At 30.4% G+C, this 21,227-nt stretch overlaps 1 pseudogene; it reads left to right on the top strand.

The window, feature by feature from the left end:
• Positions 1–18,077: 18,077 nt before the first annotated feature.
• Positions 18,078–21,227, top strand: part of LOC108690202 — a 55,675-nt pseudogene continuing 52,525 nt past the window's right edge.

Below are 21,227 nucleotides of genomic sequence, written 5' to 3'. Positions count from 1 at the left end.
AACATAACAGCAATAAATGATTAATTATTCCATCTTGAGCATTATGAAGAAAATATGACTGGCAAAACATGCACACGGAAAAAACAGTATGGTTGGTTTACAGAAATCTCGTGATATCAACCAGATTAAATAGTAAAATATGAAGCAACTATTTATGTAGTTGCTTGAACCACAGTTCTTTTTTTTTGTCAGTAGTTGCCTCCAGGTGGAGACCAAAGAAAAGTGTTTTCTACCGTTCCTCGCGATACTTTGACACACGTTACTCAGTTGATATTGTTTTCTCAAATAATTCTTTCAGTTTTTTGGATATACTTATAAATAATGTTGAATCACTCAGTCTTGATTCTTGATGATCCGCTATATCGAGCCCTCTCTCTCTAAGTTCTTTGTCCATCTCGAATTTGAGTTCGTCATACTTGGAGCATTACTATAGATAGTGTTTCAGACTCTCGCTCTCATTGCTGCACTCGCACCTGATGCTCTCTATGATGCCTTTCCTCGCTAAGGATTCGTTCAAATTGAAATGATTCGCTCTCAGTCTATTAATGTCATGTAATACTTTTCTCCGTTCATATTGTAAAACTAAGGTTTCTTTGTCTTCTTTCTATAATATCTAGTGAAATATTCTTTTCCCTTAAAGTTGATTTCTCTTGTTATCCTGGGTTTTATCCATGTCTCGAGCTTGAATTCTCCTATATCCTGTAATATCATTCAAAGATACTTTAATTTCTTTACTCTCTTTCTCCATAGTCGCCATTTTAATTAATTTATTCACCTGATCGTTACTCCACTTTATTCCATATATATATTTAATCTTTTTTCTTTTTCCTTTTCTAATTTGTGATGGAGTTCCTTGATTTCAATAATATATTTATTCTGATATGTTGATAATATTGTTATTGATCTCCTGCAGCACTAATTAATCTTACATCTAAGTATTATAATGTCTCTTCCTCTCTCCTTTGTCCATAAGCTCCAGGGCTGCCTTAATTGCTTCCGCAGAATGATGAGCTTTCTTTTGTTATGTTTATTTTGTATATCGCTTGATTTTCTATAACTATACTAGCACCCATAGATCTATTGTTTTTCTATTGGTTATATTTAGTCCGTCTGTATATTATGTCTGTATATTAATGTCACGTCCTCATTAATGTTATATTTTTTGTTAATTATATCTAATAATTGACTATCACTAATTTTATTTTCTTTCTTGAATTCGCCTATCACTACATCTACCTCTATTCTGTTAGTCGCTATTTCATATCCTGTCTCGAAAATTTCGAATTTTGCGTTCTGTCCTAACTTATCTCTCATACATTTAATTTTTCTCCAAGACTCTGTAACAATGCTTCTGTTTGTCCCTGATTTCCTCATTCCTGCTATATCTTCTAATCATCTATCTCATATTCTAATCATATCTATCTCACTAGGTCCTCCATTCTTTTTTTAAAATCTTCACTTCACATAGATTAGATTCTTGCTCAGAAAATTTCTAGCCAAAAGATCGGTTCTGTCTCTAAGAAGTCTTACTTTAGTCTCTGCTATAGATACATTGTTTGGTGTGCTGTTTTTGAAGCCGAGGGTGGTTCTGATACTGAGAAACTGAACTCTTTCCAATTTTAAACTTAATTCTTTAGTATTAGGATTGTAGAGAAAGATGCCATAATCAATCCGAGATATCATCAAACTTTTATAAAGAAGTAGCGCCGTATTTACTTCCGTATTCTTAGATTTTTTATTTAGATATGTCATTATGTTGTTAATGAATTAATCTTATTCACTTTCCCTTTCATTTCTTGTATTTGTCTATGGAAGCTTAATTTATTATCTAGCCATATTCCTAAGAATTTGGTTTCCTTGAAATTATCCTATTGCCTAATATATCTATGTATGTATGTACATTCTGAGGTCACGTATTTCCTGACTATTAAACTCTACCATAATAAGAGATGGAGATAATTCTAACCCTAGTTGATTAAGTCTCTCTGCCATCATTGAAATGGTTGTTCTAATCTTGTTCTATCGTGAATTATAGTATACACCACATATCGTCTGCAAATTAAATCGTCTTAACTTCTCTATCTAAATCGAGTGTTAGTTCACTCGTGTATAGCATACAAAATAGGGTTCAATATCGCATCTTAGAGTAGGTCTTTTTTTATCATTCTTTGACATGTATCGAACTTACTAACGTTAAATTCCATGTTTCTATCTAGCATTCACTACTAGCATCGAAACTTATAAACAATATAATTTTCTTTGGGCAGTTTATCTTTTTGAGTTTTTCGATTAGAATATCGTATACAACATTATCATATGCCAACAATATGTCTAAAAACGCTGCCATCATATCGCTGATTCCTAAATATGTATTCCTATCTTGTGTGTCGCGATCGACGGTACAATTTCGTTGTTTTTCGGGTATCATAATTCGACAGCTAGCATCATTGAGCTGACACAGCCACTTCAACACAATCGAACGAAATCTACGAACAAAACTTACATAGAAAATTAGTGTTTTTTTGTTGGTAATTTGTTACTCAATTCCTGATTTTGTTGCTCCAGCCAATTCCGAGAAAACAATAGCTGTGCTAACTTAAGACTAAAATTAATTAAAATTAAAAAACAGCACAGCCACTTAAAAAAATTTTTTTAATTAAAAAATTGAACACATACTTTTTGTGCTAATTTATTGCTAGTTGTTGTTTCACTTTTGATTGTTGAAAACCACCTTTAATAACCCAGCACAACATCTCTAAACTATAAATTATTGAGATATCTCGATTGATTTTGTTTCGCAATTTATGAATTCGATTGTGTTGCTTCATCCTCGAAAATCACTTTTAACCCCCCTCCCCCTCCCCTCACCAACACAATAATTGTAAATTATTGCGATATCTTGATTTATTACGGTTCTCTAATTTTGTTTACATATGGAATCAAAATGATAAAATTTACACGTTCTTAGACGATTTTAATTTCGAAATAATCGAATTAAATTTTTGCAATGATAAAAAAAACTCAGCTATTAATAAAAAATGGATTATTGTTTTATATCATATGAATTACACAATTTAGAAAAGTCGAAATTTTAAGATCGATACGAGGGCAAATCGATAAGTTCTTAGAAAATCTGTCAGAGAGCACTCGCAGTGTCATGTCTTTTTGACATTACTTTTTGACAAGAAGCATCTCTCAGCTGATTACTGTCAAATTTTGAGCGAAATTCATCGCATGGTTTCATTTCTATAGACTATTAAAGCGAACAACCTTTGTATTTTTTGCAAAATGAAAAAAAACGAATTTTGTGTAGTGATCAAACATCTACATATGAAAGACGCCAAAAGAAATCAAAGTCAAGTTGAATAATGTTTATAGCACATCTGCATCAGCGTTTGCGACTATATACAATTGAGTGAACGAATTTAAACGTGGTTGTACATCCACATGTGATGCATTTCATTCGGGACATTCAATTGAAGCTCGCCAGAAATCATCGATAAAGTCCACGATATTGTTTTTGACTGATCGACGAGTGAAAATGCGCGAGCTTGTTGAAGTCACAAGCATATCACACAGTGATTTCAATTTTGAACAAACAATTGGATATGAAAAAACTATCGGCAAGATGGATACCGCGTTTGCTCACTGTGAATCACAAGCGCGACCATGTGACGATTTCAAAACAAGGAGATGTTTCAACGTAATCCAGATGAATTTGTGCATCGATGTGGACGAAACATGGATCCATTACTTCATCCGAGACGAAGGAATAGTCAAAACAATGGACTTCCAGATGAATCAGTTCCAAAGAAGGCTCGTAAAGTCGGCCGGAAAGCGTGACGGTATATCAATTTTATACAATACAATTTTTTGGGATGCAGTATAATTCATATTGATTACCTTCCGTCGAAGCAAACGATCAATGGTGATTATTAGCAGTCTTATTAGATTGTTTCAATAACATTTTAAAAAAAAAACGTTCTATTTGGCGAAGAAGAAAGTACTCTTCCATCAAGACAATGCACGGTTCACACATGCCCGGCGCCGATGGCCAAAGTCAACGAATTCCGTTACGAATTGCTTTCCCATCCAGCATATTCGCCAGATTTAACCTCCTGCGACTATTTCCTGTTTCCCACCTGAAGAAATGGTTCGGAGGAAAGAGATTCACCACCAGAGAGCAGCTCATCACTGAAAAGGCTTATTTTGAAGAGTTGGACAAATCATATTATTCGAACGGCTTAAAAAAGTTGAAGAATCGTTGAATCAAGTGTATCGAGCTGAAAAAAGACTATGTTGAAAAATAAAAATGAATCGATTAAAAAAAATGTGTTTTATTATATTTTTCTAAAAACTTATTGACTTGCCCTCGTATTTTGTATCATTTCCCGTCTATTTAGATTGTATGTTCAGTTTTTTTGAAGGCCAGGACAATAAGTATATATTTTTCTTTTTTTATGTATAATTTATTTCATTATTCATTACAAATACATGACAACTTGTGTTTTGTTTTTTTGATCTTCTTGGCTGTACTGGATCCGACCGCCTACTGATCGCAATATAGTGACCAATGTCAATATTTGATCCTCGTATTGGCATTGGCGCTTTTTTATAATCATTTCTAATTAATTTTGAATCTTTTTCTTTATTAAATGGATTTTAAATCTATTTTGGAATGTTTTGTAATGGCATTGATTTTGGATCATAAATAAGCTTTTCTAATTATAGTTCGACTAAAAAATTCTATCACTACATTCATATCAATTTAATGCTTATTCTCGTCTTAAATCTTTTTCAGGTAAGGTTCCATAATAATATTTGGCGTATGTAATTTTAAAAATAAAAATCAATGCCATCACAAGACAATCCAAAATAGATTCAAAATCCATTCAATGAAGAAAAAGAATTTAAAATTAATTGGAATCGATAAAAAAAACCCCAATATCAACACGGGGATCAAATATTGGTATTGGTTACTATACTACAATCAGTAGGCGGTTTGAAAATTGTAAGAGAGACAAGGTCTTGTTGGCACAAAAGGTTGCGTTTCGTTTATGTATTTGTGACAAAAGAAACAATGGAAAAGTTATTGCAAAATATCTCTTTTACAACATATATACTTCTCTCTAAGTTTCAAGTTTAAATTAAACGTATTACAATAGAAAAAAAAAATGTAACGTAAGAACAGGCAAGTAAATTTTTGATCATTTCATAATTTCATATTAATGTCCTTCGGTTTGAAAAAGCAAATCTAAGTGATGTATTATTAGTTAAGAGAAAAATGTTTGTTAGTACACAACACGTTATTTACGTAACAATAGTAATTTATTACAATAAAGTGGTCAAAATCAGACGTGTGTAGGGATGGGATGGCTCATAGCATAAGAAAAGATTAGGTTGACTTATTGTACTGCATATGTAAACATACATTTACAATTTAACTCTGACTAAACAATTTATATTTAATATTTCTAAATTAATATTAGGTAGAACTAAAATAATTTATATTTGTTTTTCTGTAACAACATTTTGCTGTTTGATGATTACGAAGTAACTTTGAAAAATACTTTTTACTAAGAATTTCTACTCTCAAATTTTTAATTGTATTATTCTTTTATTACATTTTTGTTAATATAGAATTTATCACAAAGGCAATTTATACTGTGATATGTATCAATTTACCTCATATTGGGGCAAGTTAACTACAATACAGTACATTTCATTTATTGCAAAGAAAGAATACAGTGTATAAAATTATTATTAGTATGAAAATGTAAAGAAAAGTTCCCTACATTGATGTATTTTAATCATAATAGTTAATCGTTTAAAAAATCTAATGCCAAAATTGTGATAACTATGCCAATGAAACTCGGTCTCCCCTATAATTCGTATGAAACAATAATCCATTTTTCTCAATAGCTGAGTTCTGGTTTATTATTGTAAAAATAAACTCAATTTTTTCGAAATTAAAATCGTCAAAGAATGTGTCAATTCATTTTGACTCCATGTGGAGCAACACAATCAGAAAATCGTAAAAAATCAAGATATCGCAATAACTTATAATTTAGTATTGTGCGAGGTATTAGGGGTTTTCAAGGATCGGGGATGGAGTAACAAAATCGGATTCATCAAAAATTGCGAGCAACAAAATCGGAGATGCGAAATCAATCGAGATATTTCAATAATTTACAATTTGGAGGAGTTGTGCTAGCGCGGGATGGTTTTCAAGAATCGGGGGTGAAGCAACAAAATCGGGAACAAATTAGCACAAAAAGAATATGTGTTTAATTTTTTAATTTTTAAAATTTTTTGAAATGGCTGTGCTAACTGTAGTCTTAAGTTAGCATAGCCATTGTTTTCTTAGGCTGGAGCAACAAAATCGGGAATTGAGCAACAAATTAGCAAAAGCACTAAATTTCTGTATAGGTTTCATTCGATCGTGCTGAAGTGGCTGTGTCAGTTTAATAAATGTCAGATTATGATATAAAATTCACGAATTTTTGCACTTAACATATGATTTTAATGATTTAGTGCAATATTTGATAAGCAAAGAAGTTATTTGGAAGTTTTCCACAATGTCCAAAATGTGAAAATCTTCTAAGATATCTAAATGATACGTATGAAAATTTAATTATTCATTGTAGTAATATATATTATAAAACTGTATGTTCAAGAAAATGACAACAAAGGATATGTAACTTTGAAATAAGTATGTTACATAATACATGGTTTTCAAAAGCTGATTTGAGTATAATAACAATTTGCCGATTTATTGCTTATTTTGTGATAATTAAAATATCACAACAATCATTTATGTATAGTGCATTGAATATGTGCGATAAAATTGTTGATTGGATAAATTTTTGTAGAAAGGTAAATTAATATTTATATAATTTGTTCATATTTATGTTATGCAATATATATTTGATCATTTTTATTTTGCTATGGAATTGATGACAAAAAGAGGAACAACAAATTAACGGACCACGAAAAATTGTGGAAATAAATGAAGTAAAAATAAATAAATGAAGTAAAATTAGAAAAATAAAGTTTAATAAAGGCCGTATTTTGAAAGGGCAGTAGAGTATTTGGTGATGTAGAACGTAACAACAAATTTTTATTATACGTGTTGAAAATCAATGTTCTGAGATTCTAATACCACTAATTCGAAAGCACATTGCTAAAGGATTAATCATTCATAGTTGGCATGCATATGATGATCTACAGAATGAAAACTATATTCATCGAACGGTTAACTATTCTGCAAATTTTGCAGATTCTAATACAGGGATTCGCACACCAAATATAGAGAGGATGTGGCGAGAATTATGTGCTAATATTCCTCGTTTTGGTAGTCGAGAGTACTATTATAAACATTATATTGCTGAATTTTTATTCGAATGTAGACTTTTGATAAGTGTATGGAATGTTTTTTTGAAATAATGAGCAGATTGTATCCGATATATAATTCAACATAGATATTAATGATTCATTATTATTAAATATTCTATATTTCACATAGCATAGGATTTTTCAATAGGGACGCACGAAATTTGTTAGATCATAGTAACCATGTTGTTAAAGTGACATCTGTCAAATTTGTTGTGAATTATTTAGTAGTGTATAGTAAATCACCATGGAAGATAGTGTTGAGCAACGTGTGCAAATCATAAAATTTTATTATCAAAAAAATCAGTACTCCGTTCCGTGCATTACGTGATTTTTATCCTCGCCACAACCGTCCTGCCGAGTCGACTATTCGACGTTTGGTGGCCAAATTCGAGTCAACCGGTTAGATAAATAATCAGCCAGCACCAGTACGTCGCCGAAACGCAAGGTCTGTTGAAAACGTCGCTGCTGTGCGTGAGAGTGTACGGGAAAATCCGAGGCGGTCAATTTCTCGTCTTTTACAAAAACTTGGCCTTTCTGCGATTTCAACTTGGCGAATTTTGCGTCGGGACTTGGGTCTGCACCCCTTTAAAATTCAACTGACCCAGGAACTTAAGGTAAACAACCATAGACAACGCCGTGTGTTCGCTGATTGAATTCTGGAGCAGTTGGAAGTTAACCCAAATTTCGTCAAACAAATCATCTTTAGCGATGAGGCCCATTTTTGAATGAATGGATATATGAACAAGCAAAATTGTCGAATTTAGGACGATACCAATCCACGCGAAATATATCAGCTCCAAATGCATCCCGAGAAAGTCACTGTTTGGTGCGGATTTTGGTCTGGCGGAATCATCGATTCGTACTTCCAAAACGAAGTGGGCATTGCCATAACCGTCAACGGCGAGCGCTACAGATCGATGATAAGCAACTTCTTATAGCCTAAAATGAATGATATGGATACCGATAACATGTGGTTCCAACAGGATGGCGCTACGTGCCACATACCACATGCCATGATGGACATTCTGCACGAGCGATTTGAGGGCATGGTTATCTCGCGCGGCGGCGACGTGAATTGGCCACCGAGATTGTGCGATTTAACGCCTTTAGACTTTTTCCTTTGGGGCTATCTTAAATCACAGGTCTATACGAATAAACCGCAAACAATTGATGCTCTCAAAGTCAACATAATAAACTCCATCCAGCAAATTCAACCAGATTTATGCGAGAAAGTCATCGAAAATTGAACGTTCGAATACGTGTCACCAAGCGAAGCCGCGACAGACATTTGAGTGATGTTATATTCCATACTTAATGCCATAAAATATTCTATCAAATAAAAAAAAAATTGCGGATATTTTATACACAACTTGTTTTATTTACATTTAAAAATCGAGCATCCTTATTGAAAGATCCTTTATTTATTGCTGTATAAGTATAATAAAAATAAAACATTATTTTTTCAAATTTTCTATTATTGTTAAAACAGGAAGGGGGGAAGTGGGGTAAGAGTTGCTTTGCGTAAAAAGTTATTACATAATCAAGGAAGAATAGCTTTTAATATTATATAAAGCAGAAATAAATCATTATTTTTTCAAATTTTTTTTATTGATAACTTTTTAATGAAGGACGAACGATGGCTAAAACCTGTTGAAGGTTACTCAGAATCATGACTTTGACAACATATGTTAAGGTCATCGGAGCTACTTCCGTTATTGTCAATATTTACCTAAGTAACTTTTTTGTTGATAATTTTTTAACGAAGAGCGAGCGATTGCTAAAACCTATTGGAGATTACTCAGAGTCACAACTAGGGCAACCAAAATTATGTGTTGTAAAAATCCCTTTTTTAATGCCTAAAATATGCTGCGAAATTGAAAAAAGAAGGAATATATGCATTTGAAAATTACTTTTTATTGCAACAAATTTTCAATTTATTAATTATGTTCTTACTTATAATAACAAAGTAAAATGAATTTGATAAAATTTGTTTACATTTTTAAAAATCTTAATTAGTCTTACGGAGCATTAAAATTAAACAAATACATATTAAGTAAAAAATTTAATTATTTCAATTTATATTTCGATTACAGTAAATAATAAACATTTGACTTAAGTTTTCAAACAAAAACCTTTGCCTATTTGATCGTAAAATACGTTTATACAATATAAATATGTATATACAAAAAATTTCGTTTTTCAATAAACAGCTGTAGAGTGTAGCACACAGTCTTCGTCACACTTCGAGTGCTTTTATCTCTCACAAGCAGCTGAACGCCGAAACAATTGAAAAAAACAACTGAAATTAACCGCGAGCGTGTCACACAGGGCGTTCCCAGTAAACGAAAATGGATTGAAATGAATTGAAATTCAGATTTTTCAGAAATATTTCACGAATGTTAAAATGAATGCTTTTCAATCCTGATGCATTTTTATTCATTTATAAAAATTGCATGGAGCATATCTCTATCTGCCTTTCAATCTAAAAATAATATTAGCTTTCTGTACACAATGTGAATACTGTTCAATTCAAAATTTTGAATAGGAAATGCAGTTTTTCAATCCAATTGCATCCAATTGAATCTAATTGAATCCAACTGAATTCAATTAAATCCAAAAAGAAAGTATTCGCTATTTAAAATACGCATTCGTATAGAAAAAAATTTCAATCTATCTTAATCTATTCTCGTTTACTGAGGTCCAAAACGTAACTACAGTAACCAAAATTTTATAATTTACGTGACGTCAACTGAGTTTTTATTGTGATTAGATTTTGGAACGCACAAGTTGCGTATACACGAGATGTTATAAATACAACTCACGTATACGTAAGGTATACTTTTGAGCTCAATATTTCGTTGTTGTCAGAGAGATGGAGCACATTATAGCGGCTCCGACGTAAGCGCTAATTATCTTTTTAGTTTGAACGAGTGACGCGAATGATGGCGTAAGAGAGATAGAGTCACTATAAGATGAGGAATATAATAAAAATAGATAAAATATGTGAATGTGCAAAATATGAAAAAATATGCTTTGTGTAAAATATGCACTTAAATGTGGAATATGCAAATATATGCTGACATATTGGGCTCAAAATGCATAATTTCTTATGAAACAAATTGTATTTGGTTTATTTTTTTATTATTAATTAAATAAATAAATATGCTCTATTATAATTGCCCTAGTCATGATTTTAACAACATATGTCAAAATCAAAATTATCGGAGCTGCTTCCGTTATTATATCAATATTTACTCATACGGAATATGCAACGCGAACAAATTTTGAGATTAGGCCCAATTTCTCAACTCACGGTTAACTCTTAACCAAGTTCAACTTATTCATTATTTTTTTCCAATTTTAGAATTGGAAGAGATGAGAAATGAATTGAATTTCGGTTAAGAGTTAACCATGAGTTGTGAAATTTGGCCTTATTGGATATTTTATAAGCTTATTCCAAGCACTTCTTCTTGAATTCATATATCTGTTAATGTAGAGGGAAGACTATGAATGCTTTAAGAAGATCTCAGAAATTCGAAATATGGTGCATAAACAGCATGAAACTTTTTAAAGTATTCTTATTGTGTTCTTGTATGAATTTCTAAGGAATTATAATTCAGGAAAAGAGAAAATTCTATATTTCGTAAATTTACTGTGCTATCTGGGAATTTTAAAGCCTTTGAGGCTCAGGTCAAAAAATTATTTCATTTTAAACAGAACAACTGCAAAATCTTTTAATGCTATGTTTCTTATTCTACGTCGTCTTTTTAAATCGAGAAATTTAATTCGATACATCCTTTTATTAGTGATATTGCATAATCAACTACGCTCTATTTCTATTCAATTGACAGAAATATGTGGACTCAATATTGTGTGTCTGTAATGTGTGGATAAAATTGTAAACATATGGAATGTTACAAAAAAATCTAAAATTCGAACAATTATAACTTGATAAAAAAGTCGTACGATCATTAATCGTTCGTTTGAAAACTCTCAAATTATACTTTCAGATGCTGCTCAATTTATTTATAAACCACTTACTTTTTTACTGCAAAAAAATATTAAATGTGGCCAAAACATCATTTTTGTTCATTTCATTCCAATTTACTCAAAATCCTAACCTACTGAGTCAATTCTGCCAATGGCATCGTGTTCAGTGCGAAAAATTTTTCGGAAAATGTTCTGTCACATTTTGAAAGGAAAAAAAGTTTTTTGTCTCCAGGAGCATATGTTGATTTTATATGCACTTTTTATTATAAATGTTTGTAAAACGTTAGGTACGTTTAGAAAATATATATAAAATGTATACCAGGTGTACAAGTATGAAATGACGCTTTTTTTTCCCAAAAAAAACACGTTAAATTCAGAAGAATGATAAAAAGAGATTTATTCAAAGTATGTTCCATTGCTAGTTACACATTTTTCTTTCGGGCAATTTGTGGATACTACGCCAGTAAAAATCTTCCCCTTTTCCCGCGAACCATTCATCGAGCCATTTTTTCACATCTTCGTACGAACCAAAGCGCTGCTCAGCAAGTGCGTGACCCATCGATGTAAACAAGTAATCGGAAGGAGCCAAGTCTGGTGAGTAAGCCGCATAGGGTAGAACTTCCCAGCTGAGTGCTTTCAACGTGTCCCGAACTGGTTTTGCCGTATGTGATAGAGAAAAATGACCTTGTGTTGCCTCTTTTGGTATTCTGGTCGTTTTTTAAACAGCGAACGATTCAAATCGATCAATTGTTGTTGATACGTTTGGTATTAACCGTTTCGCCAGGCTTCAATAGCTCATAATAGACCATACCCTTCTGGTCCCACCAAACACAAAGCATCGTCTTCCTGCCAAAGCGATTCGGTCTTGCGGTCGATGTGGATGGTGCGCCTGGGTCTACCCATGATTTTTTGCGCTTAGGATTCTCAAAAAAAATCCACTTTTCATCCCCAGTAACGATACGATGCAAGAATGACTTTCTTCTGTATCGTTCGAGCAAAATTTCACATGTGTTTTTGCGCCTCTCTATCTGTTTCTCGTTCAATTCATGTGGCACCCATCTGCCGACTTTCTGAATCTTTCTCATCTCTCGTAGGCGATTAGAAATAACTTGTTGACTAACACTCAATTGCTCTGCGAGTTGTTTTTGTGTTTGTGAATCATCTTCATTCAGCAATTCCACGTCTTCGTACTTTTTGGGAGGTTTTCCGTGTTCCTTGTTTGCAACATCGAAATCTCCAATTTTGAAACGCTAACCATCGTTCATACGTTTTTTGCGATGGAGCATGCTCACCATAAGCTTCTCCAAGTAATCGGTATGATTCCGCAGCAGTTTTCTTCAAATGAAAACAAAAAATTAATGTTGTCCGCGAATGCTCCTTATTTGATACAAATTTCGCCATATTAAACACAGCAACACAATACTATGCAAACACTTTTCAAATCACTTTGCGTGTTTGACACTTGTTGATGATAATAAAATGGCGTATAATGTTAAATCTTTGTACTTCACACTGCATTGGTGCGCCATCTGTTTTTCAAATCGTCATTTCATACTTGTACACCTGATACGAACCAATAAGCTACATAAGGTGCAACAGATACGTTTTATAGATACGTTAGATACGTTAGATTTATAAAATGTAGATTTATAAAATGTAGATTTATAATATGTAAAATGTATATAAAACGTACATGAACCAATAAATGCTGCTTAAAGTGTAATAGATCTTCTATTTTCTCTAATGAATGAGAAAAATGATTTGAATGTGTTTTGATATCAACTTTGCATAATGAAATGCATTTTGATTAAATCAAACAGAATTTCAAGTTGTTATGATAATTTTTAGATTTTACAAATATAATAGAATGGTACTCTATATTATAAAAGTTATGTTAATTTATATTTTATATTATTATATTTCATATTATAAAACTTTTTTTAAATATTTTTCAGTTCGATATGATATGGAAAAAGTAAACATTATTATCAAAATTTTAATTAATTTCAACTTCACGTACTCTAACAGTTCGATTATTGTGACAGTCGACCATACATTATATTGTATACTTCATAATTTTTATGCGTCTCTTGTACAGTAGACTAAAGGGAAATGTTATCTTTATTATTCAGAACTATAAAGAAGAATCATACATCATGCATAATTCAAAACGTACCTCAGTAAAAAATTTTTCATGCATAAATATGTATAAATATGTATAAATATGTATAAACACGCATAAATATTCATAAATGTATAATTATATATGAAATGTGTCCATACATACTCATACATCCTTTTTTCTTTTGTAAAATTACTTTTTAGTGTAATAGAAATAATAATAATAGAAATAATAATAATAGAAATAATAATAATAGTAATCTGAAAATATTAAAAATAATTGAAAAGGTAATAATTTTCGCACTATTTGTTTAAAAAAAAATCAGGTTTGAAGAAATGTAAAAAAAATTATTTATGTATAATTATATATAAAATTATGCATAATTATGTATAAGCAATTTTTTTTACATTTTTTCAAATTTGTTTTTTTCTAGAACAAACAATGCGAAAATTATCTCTTTAATTATTTTTTATGTTTTCACATTATTATTATTTCTAACATGTTTATGAATATTGATGCGTGTTATATATTTTTATACATATTTATACATATTCATGTATGAAAAATTTTTTACCGAGACTTGAAGTGATATTTGCCATGACTGACGAGAAAACTCTTCTTTTCTGCTTTATCAATGTAATTTAGAATAGTGTATAGAAGTTTTAAAAGTTATTGAAATAAATTAATTCGAATTTCTCTATGTTATATTGATTTGTATGTACTTGATAATACATTCCTGATAAGTGTATTCTGTGTGTTTCACGCATGATGTATATGATGTTTCATTTATCGTTGTTTACATTCAGTGAACAACAATGATAATGCATTATGCATGAAATGGAATTCACCCAGTTAATGAAAATATTATTTGATCAACACAAAATTCTGCGAATATCCTTAAAGGAATCCTAAAGACGATTAGTCATATCGAATAGGACTTATACACGATTTATGTGTCACATTGATACATCACTACATCAATATCTCACTTACGCACATACATATAAATTTTCGTATATCAATTACGTTTTAACTTTTAATTAGACATTTAAGTCCAATTTTAAGAACTCCACACAGTTTCTTTATACAAACTATTAAGTCAACAAATAAATTCTGACCTCTCCGAATTAGTCAATTGTAACTTTACTGTAAATTCAAATCTTTTTCCCACTGCTTTGGGGATTCGTACTAGCCTTTATGATTAAAAGATTGGAAATCTTGCTAAACGACATAATCTCAAACCTTGAAGTGAGCACGATATCATCCGACAATCACGTGAAGCATTGTATTCTGTTCGTTTTTCAATTAAAAAAAGTGTTCTCGAAGCGAAAAAAATGATTTATTTCGCTTTAGGAAAAAATGCGTCTGAAAGTACATACAAAAGATAGTACAAAAAGTTTCGGACAGGTAATTTCAATCTTTCCGATCAATATCGTATGGGAAAAAAAGTTGTAGACGTGAAATTGGATCAGCTGTTGCAAGAAAATCCTTGTCAAATACAAAAGAGTTTGCTGAATAACTGGGAGTTACTCAATAAACGATTTACATCGATTGCAGAAGCTGGGAAGAATACAGAAGACTGGTCATTGGGCCCCGCACATGCTCAGCTTAGAAAACAAAGCGAAACGCTATGACATAGCAGTTTGTCTGTTGTCAAGATTTAAGCAGAAGGATTTTCTATTTAAAATCGTAACTGATGAGAAGTAGATCCAATACAAGAATCCTAAAAGAAAAAAATCATGAGTTTATCTTGGAGAACTGTCAATTACAAAACAGAATATTCACTCGAAAAAACGTTATACATTTGGTGGGATATGAAAGATGTATTATATTTTGAATTGCTAAAACCTGGGGAAACTGTAATATCTTAGCTTTATCAACAACAAGTGACGCGTTTAAGTAATAAAATCGAACAAAATCAACCTTATATCGGAGGAAACTCATCAAGTGATACTGCTGCTCGATAACGCACGACCCTATTCGGCGAAAGCAACTAAAGAATTATGACTGCAGTATAGATTCTTGCATAATGCATAATGCACAGTGCATAAGCAAATCAACTATCACAATCTTTTCTTTCCTCCTATTCTATAGAAAAGAAGAATTTCGATTGATTGAATTCCTTATATACGTTATGCGCAAAAGTCTATGCTGTGGCCTTTAATCTTTACTTTGGGTTGAGAAATTCATGCGGCTTTTTTTACAAAAAAGACCTCTACAGATTTTCCACCTCTTTCTCTATACCATCTCATTGATACGCACTTTCAAATACCTGAAGAGAAATTCCATCAAAAATTCCATAACTGAATTTATTGAATCAAAATCACCATCGTTCTTCCGAGCAGGAATTCGCCAGCTATCCGAGAGATGGCAAACATGTGCCGAAAGTGATGGAGATTATATTCAAGACTGACATGTACTTTGGTTTTTTTATAAATAAATATCAATTTTTTGTGAAAAGGGGTCAGAACTTATTTGTAGACCTAATATATATTTAAATTGTATTTAATATATATTTATATTGCAATATAATAAATATATTTTTTTCTTGTCAATATTTTATAATACATTCATTCTATAATTCATTCATTTTTTATTTTTGCTTTGCGCACAATTATTCAACCCATAGTTACTCAACACGCGAAAAATTTTTCCGTCTTTTTCCTTTTTGCCAAATATAATCTTACTGAATGAAAATCTGTTCAATATAAGGATTTTGTAACGGTAGAAGAAAGAGTTTATAGTTTCTATTTTTATATTTATATCGCTTTGAATTTGGAAAACCATTCCAAGACAATAAATTTCTCTTAGGATATGAACAATTCATCCACTTTTCCCTATCATAATATTTACATTAATAAAAATTATAAATAATATAATAATATTAATATATTATATGTATAAATGTGTATAAAAATTATAGATACAACGAGTAACAAATAAAATTTTCAAAGCGAAAATGCTTGACGTTTATCCGACTTATCATAACAAATATATATGCACTTGTCGCACACGCTCGCACCACAGAAAAGGTTTAAGGTTAGCTTTATCATAAGAACTGTCTAAGTATAATAACTTGGGCGAAGTTTTATGAATTGTATGCATGTTATATCTGCAATTCATATATTATTAATTATAATTAGCTAATATTCGCGCGCGAGTTGCCAAATCCGACGATGAATTAGTTTAAGAATAAAGCTGCAAAAAAATTCGACAAAAATGAAAGGAATCTAGATATGAAAATAAATATGTAATAAAGCTTAATTAGATTATCTTATATCTCTGCGACAGCCAACTATTTTATAATAAAATAGTTCAAGACATCGAAACTTTTCTTATCACAAAAAGGAGAACAGCCGTTTGTCATAACATTAATGCTTTCATTGTCGTGTATCTTCATAATTAAACAACAAATTAAGATTTCGATGAAGTAAAGTCTGCTCGAAGAAAGGATATGACTCTGCAATCTTGTTTGTTTCATATAACGTCAGAAACATTTTAATTTCAATAAATTTATTATTCAATTGATAAGTGGCGTAATATGTTTTTACAGAGAGACAAGATTGATTCGAGTAGAATCGACTGAAAAAAATAATGCAATGGAAAAATGAGATATTATAAAATTAAACATAAAAAATTTTTAAAAAATAATGCAATGGAAAAATGAGATATTATAAAATTCAATAAATAATCACTTTTAAATTGACGATCTACAATTATAAAAGCATTTATTTTTTTTATAGTATGCATATAATATAGTAATATACGTATATAAAATGTATTTCAATCTTATTCTGTTTTTACATATTTCAAATTTTAATTTTTCAAATACACAGATATTAACATTATAAAATCTATTTAATTAAAAAATTATATGAAATTTAATAAATTTAAAGATAATATATTTGTCTAAATCAGAGAGAGAGAGAGAGAGAGAGAGAGAGAGAGAGAGAGAGAGAGAGAGAATTTCTCTTATTATAGCACATGCCTGAAGACGCATGTTTTTTCTAAATTCAAACAATAAATAATAAGTCTGAAAGATTACTCGGTTACAAACATGTACGGCATCATTTAAGAATCTATCAGCCGAAGTGTCACTCTGGGATATAATCAGTGCGCACGTACTGTATTCATAATAGAACGACAAACACAATCGGGCAATTTAGATAACGCCGTGCATAGAACAGATTGTCCACAATCGAGATCAATTGAGATTTGCAGTTTGTACCTCGCCAAACACAGTTAGATCGCATAAACTCTAAATGAAGGGAAATCTAAAGGAAAATTAACATTAAAATTGCTAATCAAAAAATAATAATAACATATGCGTGATGATGTTGATCGTAAATATTGTGATTGGAAATATTTGAAAATTGTTTGAGAATATTGAGGATCCATAACAATCAAATTTGTCTTTATAACTAGTATAAAGTTATTGACTTTCTGGGAGGATTACAAATCTCGTAACTCAGAGCGTAACATAGAGTTACTTAGAGAATGTAATATTCTCGGAGAAAAGTTTCCTTAAAACCCATAATTTCCATTTAGTTGAGTTATTGTTATAGAAATCATGAATATTAAAGCTACTGGTAACACGAGCTTTCACGAAAAAGATAAACATGGTAAGTAAAAAAAACGGCTCGATTAATCGTAAGACGCTTGGCAATTCTAATACTGATAAAGCTGAAAAATCAATAATTTATGAGATATTTTATACTTTATTTTAGTCAACTTTTTGATACGAAATATAAAATATCTTGTAAATTATTAATTTTTTTCATAATTGTAATTTAATACAATATTTTTATGCACTAAATAATGAGATATTGTTGCTTTAAAAAAAAATGTGAAAATTGCATACTTTTTTACTTTTATCTCTGCTATTATCTCTACTTTAATAGTTAATTTTGTATGCAGAGTAATTAATGGAATTATATTATATAAAAAAACAATTATATAATGTTCTATAAAAAAAATGGAAATTATCTCTTTTTGTCTATCTTTTTATCACTTTTGCGGTAAAAAAACATTGTAACTAAAATACGTTTTCTTTAAAACCATTTTACTTTCATTTAAAATATTTTTCTGTATTATTAATAATTTCAGAGAAAATTGACTGAATTTATTAAAATGCAACAGAGTCTATACATGTATTTTTCTTTTCAGCAGACAACGCGTTTACGGATATTTTACATGAGATGAACGCCGACGTATTACGGAAAAGAATACAGATGCGAAAAAATATATCTGACTAAATGTCGAATTAATCCCATTTGCCATCAAAAAAGCGTAGTGAAGTCTATAAAAAAGCCTAATCGTGAATATTCGATTTTATGAAAGAAACGTGGCTTCCTAACGTATTATTTGTTGTAAGATATATTTTTTTGCAGGAAATAAGAGAGGATGTTTCGGGATACGTTAACAATCGCATTAACGACATGATGTCCGAGATTCAGCGGAAGATACGGATGCCTTTGACAAAGAATGGGGAATTTTTATACATTGACAAATATCGTGATAAAAGGTGAGAAAGAACAGAGAAAAAGCTTCAAGTAACAAATACAAGCAACAAATACTAAAAATACATGGTACAGATAGAGTAGATAGATTTAAAAATATTCGATAGTATAGCAATTTTAAGCAAAAAAATATCAATGAAAGATACTGCAACATTGTTGCTTAGATCTATTTTTTTTTTAAAAAAGATCATTGTATCATAAAGTTCAAATAAAATAAAATCTTCATTACATAATTCTTATATCTTTATGCTTGATATAAAAAATATTATATTAAAAGTGTAACATCCAATAAAATACATTATGATTCTATAACATAATTGAGGAGCTAATCTTAAGATAAATATTGAATTTAAAAATAAAAACCAATTACATTCGATTATTATTTAGTCACTCAGTGAGCAATTGTGTTATTGAATGCATTCATAAAGTTACTATTGACGTAAGAATGTACGCGCGTAAATTTAGAGAATTTGCAAAATATCAATAAAATATATCTGTTGAAAGATGTATTTACCAATAAATATATTTATAATACGTTGATCATATTTGCATTTCCGTTATTTCTCTAAGAAATCTAGCAAAGATGCGTTGCCGGATAAAGAGTTCCTCGAGAGAAACTCATTATTCACTGATCTCTTGAAGATCTCGCATTTTCGTGCGATATACAATCTGTTTGTAATAACTTTTGTAATTCTGCTTGTCAACACCATCGCATATGATATTATGGACACAGGAACGTAACGACACAGGAAGTTTGCAATAGGAATCTAATTCGCTTCCATCATAGAATCGTCAACATTTCGTGGAAAAATCGCTTCCTGAAATATACATAAATATCGCTTCGTGAAATATACTTAAAATATTTTGTATAAAAATATATATTATTACTGCCTAATTTTTCTTTCTTAATTAATGATTCTTAAAGAATCCGTCTTGGTACTAACACATTAAGACTGGTTTCGCAAAATTTCCAACGTGCCTCTACATTTAGTCATTCATGCAAGCCTCGACATTCACTATCTATGTGACTTTTATCCTCTGGGTACACCAACGATTCCAATTATTACCAAAATGTAATAATTTCTTCAATTCAGATAAATATATTTAATTTAAACAATAAGGAAGTTAAATTATTGGAGAAATTAAAAATTTGAAGTAAATCTTTTAAAGAGTAATTTGATTAAGATAAATGTACAAAATAAAATTTTAATTTTTTTAAATAATCCTTTCTGTGTTAAAATAATTGATTAATTGAATAGAAATTATAGTATGACGATAATGACAGCAAAAATAATTGAATCAATAATTATAAAGACTATTAGATAATATTAAATAATTAAAGTAATTAATAAATATTTATATTAAATAATACTAATTACTTCAAATAATTTAACTATATTTTCTTTTTGCAGCCTCCATCCGAAAATTGTGGGATTAAAGCTATCAATGTTTATATTGTATCAAATTCTCTTTATTATTTTTCCTATTAAGGCGATGCTCGACGCGAATCTCTCCATTGGTTGCAATATTGTTATATTAGATTGTTATATTAGAACAAGTACGCATCTTTAAAAATCTGCGATTATAACATTTTAAATTATGTTAGAAGTAAAAAGTTCGAATCCTTTTTGAAAAGTATGCCAAAGTAAATCAATATATCAACGCATACATTTAAAGTTAAATAAATTAATAAAATGTGTTAATGAATTTTTTTCTTATTGTTGAAAACAGTTATGTAATTTGTATTTAAATGACTTTGAATAATTCACATATAAATATTAGGTATGGGAAAAAGTTTGTGGCATTTTTCCCGTTAGATGGCATTAAAAAAACGCCACAAACTTTTTCCCACCTAATATATAGAATAATTTTTATTATTCCAACATTACAATAGATGTCGGAACAAAAATTTTACAACTTAAAATATTTGCTTCTTTAGATACGTATGACAATGAATCACGCCTTTGTCAGAAGCACAGCACCCAGATTTTTGTCATACAAACCTCATACTGAAACTCCACGACTGAATTGCCCTAAATTCTCGCAATATCCTATTTCCTGTTCGCACCGACTCTTGTGTACCGCGATAAGTATCTTAAGTAAAGATATTTCATTCAACATTTTTTTAGGAAATTAATAATTAATCTGAGATTTTAATTGTGCGATGAAAAAGATAACTTTTTATAAACTTCGGAGATCAT

The sequence above is a fragment of the Atta colombica genome, unplaced genomic scaffold, assembly GCF_001594045.1.
Source record: "Atta colombica isolate Treedump-2 unplaced genomic scaffold, Acol1.0 scaffold30, whole genome shotgun sequence".
NCBI lineage: Eukaryota > Metazoa > Arthropoda > Insecta > Hymenoptera > Formicidae > Atta > Atta colombica.
The sequence above is the reverse complement of the archived record's forward strand: the minus strand, read 5'-3'. Positions and strand labels throughout refer to the sequence as shown.